Source organism: Macaca thibetana, chromosome 7 (genome assembly GCF_024542745.1).
Source record: "Macaca thibetana thibetana isolate TM-01 chromosome 7, ASM2454274v1, whole genome shotgun sequence".
Lineage (NCBI taxonomy): Eukaryota > Metazoa > Chordata > Mammalia > Primates > Cercopithecidae > Macaca > Macaca thibetana.
In genome coordinates, this window is record NC_065584.1 from 85,116,778 (window position 1) to 85,128,918 (window position 12,141).

Below are 12,141 nucleotides of genomic sequence, written 5' to 3' on the forward strand. Positions count from 1 at the left end.
AAAAAAGGAAGTTCTAGGCCAGGCGCGGTGGCTCATGCCTGTAATCCCAGGACTCTGGGAGGCCAAGGTGGGTGGATCACGAGGTCAGGAGTTTGAGACCAGCCTGGCCAACATAGTGAAACCCTGTCTCTACTGAAAATACAAAAGTTAGCCGGGCATGGTGGCGCGTGCCTGTAGTCCCAGCTACTGGGGAGGCTGAGGCAGGAGAATTGCTTGAACCTGGGAGGTGGAGGTTGCAGTGAGCCGAGATTGCACCACTGCACTCCAGCCTGGACAACAGGGTAAGACTCCATCTCAAAACAAACAAACAAAAAAACAACAAAAAAAACATAACAAAAAGAAGTTGTAGGTATGCTCACCTGAGACTTTCTTCCCTCTTCTGGTGGAATGCCCCTGGAAGGTCATACTCTGCCATTTTGTCTCTTAACCCATTTATGCCCGAGGTTGCAATTTTTTGAATTTTTGCAATCAGACCTTGGCAATGACATTGAGCAGTAGGATATAAATAATTCCCACAAGCTTAGCGTCCCAATAATGGAACACTAGGCATTAATGGGTTTTAATGTGCATGCTCAAGCCCACTCACTCACTACCTGAGATTTTATTGGAAGCTGCTGATTTCAAGTGTTTTTTGGTTTGTTTTGTTTTTTTTTTTCAGATAGAGCCTCACTCCGTCGCCCAGGCTGGAGTGCAGTGGTGTGATCTTGGCTCACTGCAAACTCCACCTCCTGGGTTCAAACCATTGTCCTGCCTCAGCCTCCCGAGTGGCTGGGATTACAGGTGTCTGCCACCACGCCCAGCTAATTTTTGAAATTTTTTTTCTTTTTTTTTGATATGGAGTCTCGCTCTGTTGCCCAGGCTGGAGTGCAATGGCATGATCTTGGCTCACTGCAAACTCCGCCTCCGGGGTTCAAGCGATTCTCCTGCCTCAGCCTCCTGAGTAGCTTGGATCACAGGCACATGCCACCATGCCCAGCTAATTTTTCTATTTGTAGTAGAGACAGGGTTTCACCATGTTGGCCAGGCTGGTCTCGAACTTCTGACCTCAAGTGATCTGCCCGTCTCAGCTTCCCAAAGTCCTGGGATTACAGGTGTAAGCCACCATGCCTGGCTAATTTTTGGATTTTTGGTGGAGACAAGGTTTCACCATGTTGGCCAGGTTGGTCACGAACTCCTAACCTCAGGCAATCCACCCGCCTTGGCTTCCTAAAGTGCTGGGATTACAGGCATGAGCCACCGAGCCCAACCGCATTTTTATCTATTAGGAAATTGCCTCTCCCTGGTGCTGTGACCAATTATCATTTTAGTGTGACAGCTGTCAGACCATCATCTGATGATTGCCTGACATTCCTGGCGGGTGGGGGAAACCCTCTATTGCCCCACTTGTGCCTGACTAGCCACCTACTGTAGAAACCTGCCATTGCAAAATTGTAACTGAGATAATGAAAGAGATTTGACCTAGCCAACTCCATCTTGCTTTTAACCTCCGAGCTGTCCTTGTTCATTCCTGGGCGTACGCTGAACTAACTTTGGGAGGAACTTAGTTTATAGTTTTGTTGTTATTGTTGTTTGTTTGTTTTGAGACAGAGTCTCACTTTGTTGCCCAGGCTGCAGTGCAGTGGTGTGATCTCGGCTCACTGCAACCTCTGCCTCCTGGGTTCAAGCAATTCTGCCTCAGCCTCCTAAGTAGCTGGAACTACAGGCACCCACCACCATGCCTGGTTAATTTTTGTAATTTTAGTACAGACAGGATTTCACCATATTGGCCAGGCTGGTCTCGAACTCCTGACCTTGTGATGCACCTGCCTCCTCACCCCAAAGTCCTGGGATTACGGGTGTGAGCCACCAGACCTGGCCATAGTTTATTGTTTAAAACAAAGACAATAACAGCCCTTTCCAAAACAAACATCCTTCTTGCCTGGGGACTAGACTGCCTTTGTAAGACTAACAAATTGGCCACAAGATTAGAAATTATGGTTTGGGAGTCATGCAGCTAGAGGCTACAAGATTCTGACTTCCCAAAGTGCTCCTAAGATCAGTGCTTGAGATATTTTGCAGACTGTATACTTGACAGATCGGCTGGCACCATCCAGATCGATTAACTGGCTCATTTGGCAGTCTCATGTGGCTCCCACCCAGGAACCGACTGGGTGAAAGAGGATGGCTTCAATTCACTATGATTGCATCTCCTACCTGACCACTTAGCACTCCTGGCTCACCGGCTTCCCTCCACCCACGAAGTTGTCCTTAACAAATCTGCTCCCAGAGAGACTGATTTGAGCAATAATAGAACTCCAGTCTCCCACACAGCTGGCTCTGCATAAATTACTCTGTATTGCAGTTCCTCTCTTGATAAATTGGCTCTGTCTAGGCAGCTGGCAAGGTGAACCCATTGGATGGTTACACTGTAACAGACAGGGACCTTCAGTTCCCAAGAATAAAGAACCAAACAGGCCGGGAGTGGTGGCTCACTCCTGCAATCCCAGCACTTTGGGAGGCTGAGGCGGGCAGATTACGAGGTCAGGGGTCTGAGACCAGCTTGATCAACATGGTGAAACCCCATCTCTACTAAAAATACAAAAATTAGCCGGGCGTGGTGGCACACGCCTGTAATCCCAGCTGCCGGGGAGCCTTGTATCCAGCAAATATTTATTTACCACCTGCTGTGTGCCAGACATTATGCAGAGTTTACTATTAAGTTTAGCTAGAGAGATAAGTGTGTAAATCTATAATGATAATACCATGAAACAACTAGTGATGAGCACAAGGACATGAATTATCGGTGATTAGAGTCAGGGTGATTAACTCCGCCTGAGGAAGTCAGGAAAGTAAGTGCCATATCTGGAAGAATAAGCAGGAGGTGGCCATGCAGAGAGGGAGAAGACATTAATGAAAACGCAGAGACAAGCAACAACTACAAGTGGGAATAGGGAGTGGAGTGGGATGTCGCTGGGAGGGGCCCAGGACCAGAGAGGTCATTGTAGGTCAAAAGGAACTTGGCCTTCTTCCTCAAGGTGGTGAGCAGTCAGCCAAGGTTTCAGACAAGGGGAATGGACCAGCTGTGCATGCATGTATAATTGTCAAGGACTCTGCATTCCTTAACCAGTGACCCCCAACCCCATCTCACAAGCATGTGGGGCTTTGAGTACTGAGATGCTGGGCTGACAGCACAGAGTGGCTCTGACTGGCTGAAGCCTCTCATCCCCTCCAGGCCAGGCAAACCCAGTCCCCAGCTAACCCCGGCACCCCTCTCTGGGCTTAGCACCAGATGGGCCAGACCTTGAGCCAGGTCAACAATTGGAGCAGGGCCTGGACGATTCAGGTAAGGTTTGAATGGGGAGCTGGTTTCTCTGACACCAAGGAGGCCCTGGGGAGGTGAAGTCCAGAGTACTGCCCATGCCCCTGCTGTCTTCCTCCATTAGGAAACCTGCTCCCCCCAGCCCCTATGGACTGGGAGATGCTGATGGAACCACCCCTCTTATTCACGGCTGTGACTCCCAATGGGGAGTTGGCCCCTCCAGCAGTGCCACTGCCTCCCCAGGCTCCACACTGCCATGTGGTGAGGTGGGCCCTGTGTAGGGAGCAGCCTATTTGCTAGAAGGACGATGTTGGGCTGCAGACACCGTGGGGGAGTGGAGATGGCTCACAGCCTGCCTCACCTCCTGTAAGAGAAGCTGCTTGGGACCAACTACTCTACCAGCTGACAACAGCCTCCGTGGACTGGGATAATGGGCAGCTAACTCTCTGAGGAAGGGCAGAGACCACAGCTGACCAGGGTGAATTGTTTGTGGGTCCAGTCAGGGCCCAAGGGCATGAGCAAAAAGTGGCAGAAGTATAGATCTGTGTGTTTGATCACTCTCTGTACCTTGTCTTGATCACAAAGGATTTATTTTTTATCTGCCTCAACTATCAATTACTGAAATAATTGTGTGAAATAGTCTACTACGATGATGGTTTTGTAAATATTTCCTTTTCATCACGTTAATCCTTGCTTTATATTTTTTGCAGCTATGTTATTCAGTGCTTGAACTTTGTCATTAAGCAATGATCCTCCTCATCTTTATAATGCTATCTTTGGCTTTAAAGTCTTTTTTACCTAATATTAATAAACACATGCCGATTTTTTTAGCTAATATTTTTCTAGTATATATTTTTTCATCCTTTTACCTCCTATAAATAGCTTATAGCTTAGTTTTGAGTTAAAAATTTCATTCTAGGGCCAGGCGTGGTGTCTCACACCTGAAATCCCAGCACTAAGGACTCAAGGCTGACCACATTGACAAGATAAAAAATTAAGCAGGGCAATGGGAAAAAGTAAAAATAAAAGGAAGCTGAGAATGAGGTTATATTAAAGGTGCATGCCATGAGGTTATATACTCTTGCAACCATAGGACCCAAAACTGACAAGCTTCCTAGCAGCCAGCACAGGGAGAAATATGATCTTGTAATGATTCACAGCACCCATAACATAAAAACAACTCTTTGTCATTTACGAAAAGACTTATTACAATTAAATAAAGTTAAAATTTCATTTCCTCAGTTGCACTAGCCACACTTGAAGTACCAGTAGTCACATCTGACTCATAGCTACCACATTGGATCATGCAGACATAGAACATTTCCATCCTCACAGAAATTTCTGTTAGTGCAAAAATGGGTGGAGGAAAAGGTGCCAGTAAATGCTTCCTCTTTGGGGTGTCCAAAGTGCTGAATTTCTGGTTGGCCAGGGGACCTTGCTCTGCTATGGGTTGAAGATTCAGCCTGACCGCTTCTTGTCAAAGTTGGTTCTGGGCCTAGCAAGACAATCTACTCTGTTCAAAAGTGGATAGAGGGAGAAGCTGGGAGGAACATTACATTTTTTTCTATGAGCCCTCTGTAGAGGGTGGATGATGGGGATTCCACAGGCTGCTCCTTGGTTTCACAGGCCATGCCTGGGGTGCTGGCTTCAAGCCCTTCAGACAAGCAAGGTCAGCTCTGCTCCTCTTGCTTCACTTGCCCTGTATGTAGCTATGCAAAGCTACCACTAGGGAGGTCCTGCCTGGGGCCCTACAGGTGTGGAGCTCAAGTAGGAGCCCTATTCTGGTAACCTCTCAGGTGCAGCTCTTACCTTACTGGCCACCCTCTTGGACAAACCTGACTCCTGTCCCCTGTTCCCCTGCAGAGCCAACCGAGCCCCCAGGAACCCCTCCTGCCTCTCACAGCTGTCTAGATGCAGCCCCTCTGTCCACAGTTGTCCCCTCTAAAGGTAGCACCCAAAGTTAGGGAAAGGTTAGGGGGAAACTGGCCTTAGAGACCACCTGCTGTCACTGATTGTCCCCACTGCTGGCTAATTTTTAAAAATTGTTTTAGAGACAGGGTTCTGCTGTGTTGCTCAGGCTGGTATCAAACTCCTGGCCCTAAATGATCTTCATTCCTCATCCTCTTTTTTTTTTGAGAGGGAGTCTCAATCTGTCACCCAGGCTGGAGTGCAATGGCACAATCTTGGCTCACTGCAACCTCTACCTCTCAGGTTCAAGCAATTCTCCTGCCTCAGCCTCAGCCTCCTGAGTAGCTGGGATTACAGGTGTGTGCCACCACACCTGGCTAATTTTTAAATATTTTTCATAGAGACAGGGTTTCACCATGTTGGTCAGGATGGTCTTGATCTCTTGACCTTGCAATCCACCCGCCTTGGCTTCCCAAAGTGCTGGGATTACAGGCGTGAGCCACTGTGCCCAGCTTTCCTCATCCTCTTGAGTAGCTGGAATTATAGGTGTGAGCCATTGCACCTAGCTCCTAAACTGACATAGTTTGGATATGTCCCTGCCCAAAGTTCATGTTCAATTGTAGTCTCCAGTGTTGGAGGTGGGGTCTGATAGAAGGTGATTGGATCATGGAGGCAGTTTCTCACAGTTTAGCACCATTTCCCGTGGTGCTGTCATCACAATAGTGAGTTTTCATGAGATCTGATTGTTTAAAAGTGTGTGGCACCTCCCCCTGCCCTCAGTCCTGCTCCTGCCATGTAAGATGCCTACTCCTCCTTTGCCTTCCACCATGATTAAAAGCTCCCCGAGGCCTCCCTAGAAGCAGATTCTGCCATGCTTCCTGTACAGCCTGTGTAACGGTGAGCCAATTAAATCTGTTTTCTTTATAAATCACCCAGTCTCAGGTATTTGTTTATAGCAGTGCAAGAATGGACTAATAAATAAACATTTTAATTTTCTAACTATTTATTGCTGGTATATAAAACAAAGCTTTTTTTGTGGACTGAACTTGTATCAATTGAAATTATTAATTCCAAGAGCATAACAGTGGTGATAATAATAGCATTATTTCTTCCATTCTCAGTATTTAGTCCTTTAATTTCTTTTTCTTGCTATAATGCATTGACTAGCAACTCTAATACAGTAGAAGTGGGTGATAGCATGGTGATTTATTCCTGATCTCAGAAGGTAATCTTTCAACATTTTACCATAAAGCATGATGTTCGCTATAGGTTTCTATAGTTGCTCTTTAATAGATTACAGATATTTCTTTAACTTAAGAGTGTGCCAAATAGTTATTTCTTTTTTCTTTATTTTTTATTTTTAGAGATGGGGTCTTGCTCTATTGCCCAGGCTGGAGAGAAGTGGCTATTCATAAGCTAGATCTTAGTGAAATATAGCCTTGAACTCCTGGACTCAAGTGATTATGCTGCCTCAGCCTCCCTAGTAGCTAGGACTGCAGGTGCAAGCCACTGCACCAGCAAAGATCTATCTATATCTATATCGATATCGATATCGATATCTATATCTATCTATCTATATCTATATCTATATCTATATATTTTTTTGAGATGGAGTCTCACTCTGTCACCAGGCTGGAGTGCAGTGGTGCAATCTTGGCTCACTGCAACCTCCAACTCCCGGGTTCAAGCGATTCTCCTGCCTCAGCCTCCCGAGTAGCTGGGACTACAGGTGCATGTCACCATGCCCAGCTAATTTTTGTATTTTTAGTACAGACAGGGTTTCACCATGTTCGCCAGGATGGTCTTGATCTCCTGACCTCATGATCCACCTGCCTCAGCCTCCCAAAGTGCTGGGATTACAGGCGTGAGCCACCATGCCCACCAGATGCATTATTTTTCTTAGGTATCATTTCATTCAGTATGCTGATGTTTGGGATTTTTGTAGCTATGTTTGTGAGAAAGATTTGTTTGTAATTTTTCTTTACTGTCATGTCCTTTTCAGTTTTGATATCAAGGTTTTGTTAGCCTCTTAAAATGATTTGGAAAGTGGTTTATACTTTTTTAGATCTACATTCTCCCATTTTCAAGTTCAGAGAGAGAGAGAGAGAGAGAGAGAGCGCCTCTTTTCCATCAGTTCTCGTAAGTGTCTCTGAATTGACTCATTTGGTCTCATTGGCCTGACTGGATGGTTGTGAGGCCATCCCTGAACCAATAACCATGGCCATGCTCTGATTCATTGAGAATGAAGTCAGTGCCACCTGGGCTACATAGACTGAGAATGGAAAGGGGCTTTCTTGAGAAAAATCAGGATCCTATTATGATAAGAATGGGTAATGGATGCTAGGCAGGAAGAAACTGCATTTGGCCATTACATTGTTTATTTTTCTCTGACTTAAAGAACTTAAAAAACTTTACATAGCCAAATTTACATTTACTTTTTCATGTTTTTTCCATTAAAACAACTCTACATACCTTAAATAAGATAGACTTTTCTATCTTTTCTATCTTAAATAATAAACTTTTCTTCTTTTTCATGTTTTCAGATTTTATATTTATCTATTCAATTCATTTTGAATTAATTTCAGTTTAAAATATGAAATATCTAACTTATTTTTCCCCAAGAGAGATCTCTCTCTCTTTTTTTCTTTTTTTTTTGAGATGGAGTCTCGCTTTGTCACCCAGGCTGGAGTGCAGTGGCGCAATCTCGGCTCACTGCAACCTCTGCCTCCTGTGTTCAAGCGATTCTCCTGCCTCAGCCTCCCCAGTAGCTGGGACTACAGGTGCATGTCACCATGCCCAGCTAATTTTTGTATTTTTAGTAGAGACAGGGTTTCACCATGTTGGCCAGGATGGTCTCAATCTCTTGAGCTTTTGCTCCGTCTGCCTCGACCTCCCAAAGTGTTGGGATTACAGGCATGAGCCCCTGTGCCTGGCTGAGATCTCTTAATTTAGCTTTACTTATTCAACTGATTCCTTCTCTAAAAGATGATACCTTCACTTAACATGGTACTTATTCTGTACCAAACCCTGTGTTCAGCATTCTAACAAAATATTTACTTATTTAATGTTTATAAGGATTTTATAAGGTAGATACTATTGTTATTGCCAAGTGTATAACTGAAATACAGAGAAATCTTTCTTGCTCAAGATTAAATGGCTAATAGGTAGCTGAGCTTGGTGATGAATGCAAATAGTATGCTTCCAGTAGCTCTGTTCTCCATCTGTGTGCTCCCAACTGATTGATGTCCACAGCATGCTGAGCCTTTGCGGCTAGTAGGCTTCTGTATATACACACTTTTGTTCCACCAGTTGACTTATACCAAGAATCAGTTGTTTGTTTCCAAACTCCTCCTTTCATAAACGGACTTGTTATTGTAATGACATATTTTAACTAATTAAAGATAAACCAATGAAATACAAGTGTAAAAACCAAGTTGATTTCTTTAAATAGGTTCCATAAAAACAGGCAGCAAAAAAAAAAAAAATTGTTTAATTAGGTGTGACAGGGACTATGAAGACTGGCAAACAGACTGAGTAAAAATCTCAGAATTTTGCTCAGTTACTCAGCATCTTTAAAATTTTTGTACTACTGGCCAGTGTGGTGGCTCACACCTGTAATCCCAACACTTTGGGAGGCGAAGGTCTTGAAAAAAAAAAATCGAGACCAAACTGTAACTCTATACCCATTAAACAATAAATCCTCCAATCCCAGCTACTCGGGAGGCTGAGGCATGAGAATCACTTGAACCCAGAGGCGGAGGTTGCAGTGAGCTGAGACTGTGTCACTGCACTCCAGCCTGGGCGACAGAGCAAGACTCCATCACCAAACAAACAAACAAAAATAAAAACAAAACAAAAAATTATTTTTGATGTACTTTGTTTTTTTTGAGAGTGTCACTCTGTCACCCAGGCTGGAGTGCGGTGGTGTAATCCTAGCTCATTGCAGTCTCAACCTCCTGGGCACAATTGATCCTCCCACCTCTGCCTCTCAAGTAGCTGGGACTATAGGCATGCACCACCACTCCTGGCTAATTATTATTATTATATTATTATTATTATTATTATTTTTGTAGAGACAGGGTTTTACCATGTTGCCCAGACTGGTCTCAAACTCCTGGGCTCAAGCTACCCTCCAGCTTCAGCCTCCCAAAGTGCTAGGATTACAAGTGCTAGGATTACAAGTGAGCCACTGCTCCAGGCCTGATTTTGATGTACTTCTATTCTATTTTTAAATTTTTATTTATTGTTTGTTAGTTTACATAGCTATGCTCATAGATTATGTACTTTATACCCCTTTCCTTCCTGCTTATCACTGTAACTATTTTTTGTCATGTTATTATGAACGCAAAGTTTGTGTCCCCACCCCCAAATTTATATGTTAAAGTTTTAACTCCTAGTGGTATGCCATTTGGAGCCAGGGGCATTTGGAAGGTAATTTGGTTTGGGTCATGAGGTGGGGCCCCATGATGGGATTAGTGTCCTGACTAGAAGTGGAAGACAAACTAGAACTCTCTCTCCATCACTGAAGACACAGAGAGGAAAGAGAAGGAAGAGGACCCTCACCAGGATCCAAATTGGATGGCACCTCTAACTTGGACTTCTCTACCTCCAGAAGTAGAAGAAATAAGTGTCTGTTGTTACACCCAGTTCATGGTATTTTGTTATAGCAGCCTGAACAGACTAAGACCTAGCACTTTCTTATTTTCTGATGCAAAAAGTTATTTCAGGTCCATCTTCTGCTTACTCTCACTTTCAACTCTGAAATCAGCAATTTCTTTAAGGAATTCTTGTTCTTATTAATGAAACGTGGCATTTAATAAGCAAATAGTAGATAAGTTTAGTGGTACTTGCGTGTTATTATTTCTAGACCTTTTCTGCAGAGAGCTACGATATAGACACATAGTTTACATATATTGAAACTGTGATTGCATATTGATACATCATCTCTGATGTCAAAGAACAAAACAAAACACCACAGGGTACATTCTAGTCTTCTGCCTTTCCATTGGTAACATTGTGTTCGAACTGTGAGAAATCTGGTTCCTGTAATTCTCAAAAGCTTATTTATTTGCTTAAGTTGATAAAAAATAGTTTCAGAATTTTTAAAGATACCAAAGATACCACTTGATATGGTTTGGCTGTGTCTACACCCAAATCTCACCTTGACTTGTAGTTTCCATAATTCCCACGTGTTTTGGGAGATAATCAAATTATGGGGGTAATTATCCCTATGCTGTTCTCATGATAGTGAGTGAGTTCTCATGAAATCTGATGGTTTTATAAGGGGCTCCCCCCACCGCTTGGCCTGGCATTTCTCTCTCCCGCCACCCTGTGAAGAGGTGCCTTCCACCATCATGACTGTAAGTTTCCTGAGGCTTCCCCAGCCACCCAAAACTGTGAGTCAATTAAACCTCTTTTTCTTCATAAATTACCCAGTCTCGGGTATTTCTCCATAGCAGCGTGAGAATGGACTAATACACCACTATACAAGGAAATCTACTCAATGGAGTTTAGTGTTTATTTCAAAACATCAAACTTATCACTTATTTGCTTTTTTTAAAACTTACAGTTACATACAGTGAAATGGACCAATGTTAGGTTTACAACTTAATACATTTTACAAATGCATACACAAGTATAAGCCCCACCCTTTTCAAGATAAAAACATGTTTATTACACCCGAAAGTTTCTTACTGCCTCTTCCTGCACAGAACAACCTCTGATCTGTTCTAGAACTTCATATATATGGGATTATACAGTATGTACTTTTTTTGTGCCCAGCTTTTTCTTTTCCTTAGAATGTTTTTGAAATTCATCCATGTTGTGTGTTTCTTTCTTTTTATCATTAAGTGGTATTCTATTAAACAAATATACTAAAATGTGTGTATGTATTGCTTATTGAACTCTGTTATTTTCAGTTTTTCTGTTGTAAATGAAGTTGCTATGAACATATTTTTATAAGTCTTTTGTAGGCATACATCTTAATTTCCCTTGGAGAAGTAACTAGGAATAGAATTGTGTGGTTGTAGAATAGATGCGTGTTTAATTTTATAAGAAATTGCAAAAAATTTTTCAAATTTCATTATACCATGTTACGTTTTCATTATCAATACAAGAGGTCATTCCACATCCTCACTAACATTTGTTGTAGCCAGTCTTGGTTTATCCATTCTTCAATGCATGCCAAAATTAGGCAAGCACAACCTACCTTATGCAAGGAGTTGTTAAACGTGAAAAATCATTACTTTCATGGGAAAATATGGTAGCTCACAGAAAGTGAAATTTCTAAATAAAAACCATATTTCTGAAATATAATTATTGCTAAAAAACATTTTATAAAATGACCCATACATATTATTATTTTCTGTTAAAAATAAAAATGTGAGCTTATATACTTAAAATCCATGTAAATGATCAAATAAATTCAATAGGAAAAATGATCTATTTCAGCAGAAGCCAGAGACTATCATCTAAATATTGACATTTCAAGAAACCGGATATAAATGAAACCAAAGTGAGATATGAAATAATCCTGTGAGGAGAATAAGAAACCTGCCTAAAAATGAATTTTGAAAGTAAGGATAAAATGCAAGGGCATAACTAATGATTGTTCATAGTGTACCTTAGATAAAATGCCAACTCAAGCTAAGGGTGTGTATGTGGCAGGGCGGGAGTGGGGGCGGGGGTGTGTGCTGCTAAAATTTAGGTTTTTGAAATCCAAGTTTTACTCCAGAACACTAATTCCTTAGAAGGAGGGCCTTTCCGTCTCAGAGTAATGTTACCCAAAGTATCTTTTCTTAACATTGATAAAGTTGTTTTTCTGCTGTTTGTTAAGATAATGACAGAAGCTCATGTCTTGCAGAACAGGGCTTGAGAAGTTGGATATTAAGGTATATCTATTTAAATCTGTTGCATCTGATTTATAACAATTGTTC

General features: G+C 42.5%; 3 protein-coding genes across 18 annotated transcripts in view; 1 reads left to right on the forward strand and 2 right to left on the reverse strand.

Moving 5' to 3' along the window:
* The window catches only part of DAD1 (defender against cell death 1), a 330,697-nt gene that overhangs the window by 170,553 nt on the left and 148,003 nt on the right, over window positions 1–12,141 (forward strand). The gene's annotated exons all lie outside the window — the stretch shown is intronic.
* Window positions 1–12,141, reverse strand: part of MRPL52 (mitochondrial ribosomal protein L52) — a 244,816-nt gene that overhangs the window by 114,134 nt on the left and 118,541 nt on the right. The window contains exon 1 of one of the 14 annotated variants that reach the window (XM_050796640.1): window positions 3,238–3,241. The exons of the other annotated variants lie outside the window; for them this stretch is intronic. The gene's annotated coding sequence lies outside the window, so the exon portion shown is untranslated. Of the gene's footprint in view, window positions 1–3,237; window positions 3,242–12,141 lie in introns of those variants that run through there. 14 annotated transcript variants of the gene reach the window in all.
* OXA1L (OXA1L mitochondrial inner membrane protein) overlaps window positions 1–12,141 on the reverse strand; it is a 240,727-nt gene that overhangs the window by 51,032 nt on the left and 177,554 nt on the right. The gene's annotated exons all lie outside the window — the stretch shown is intronic.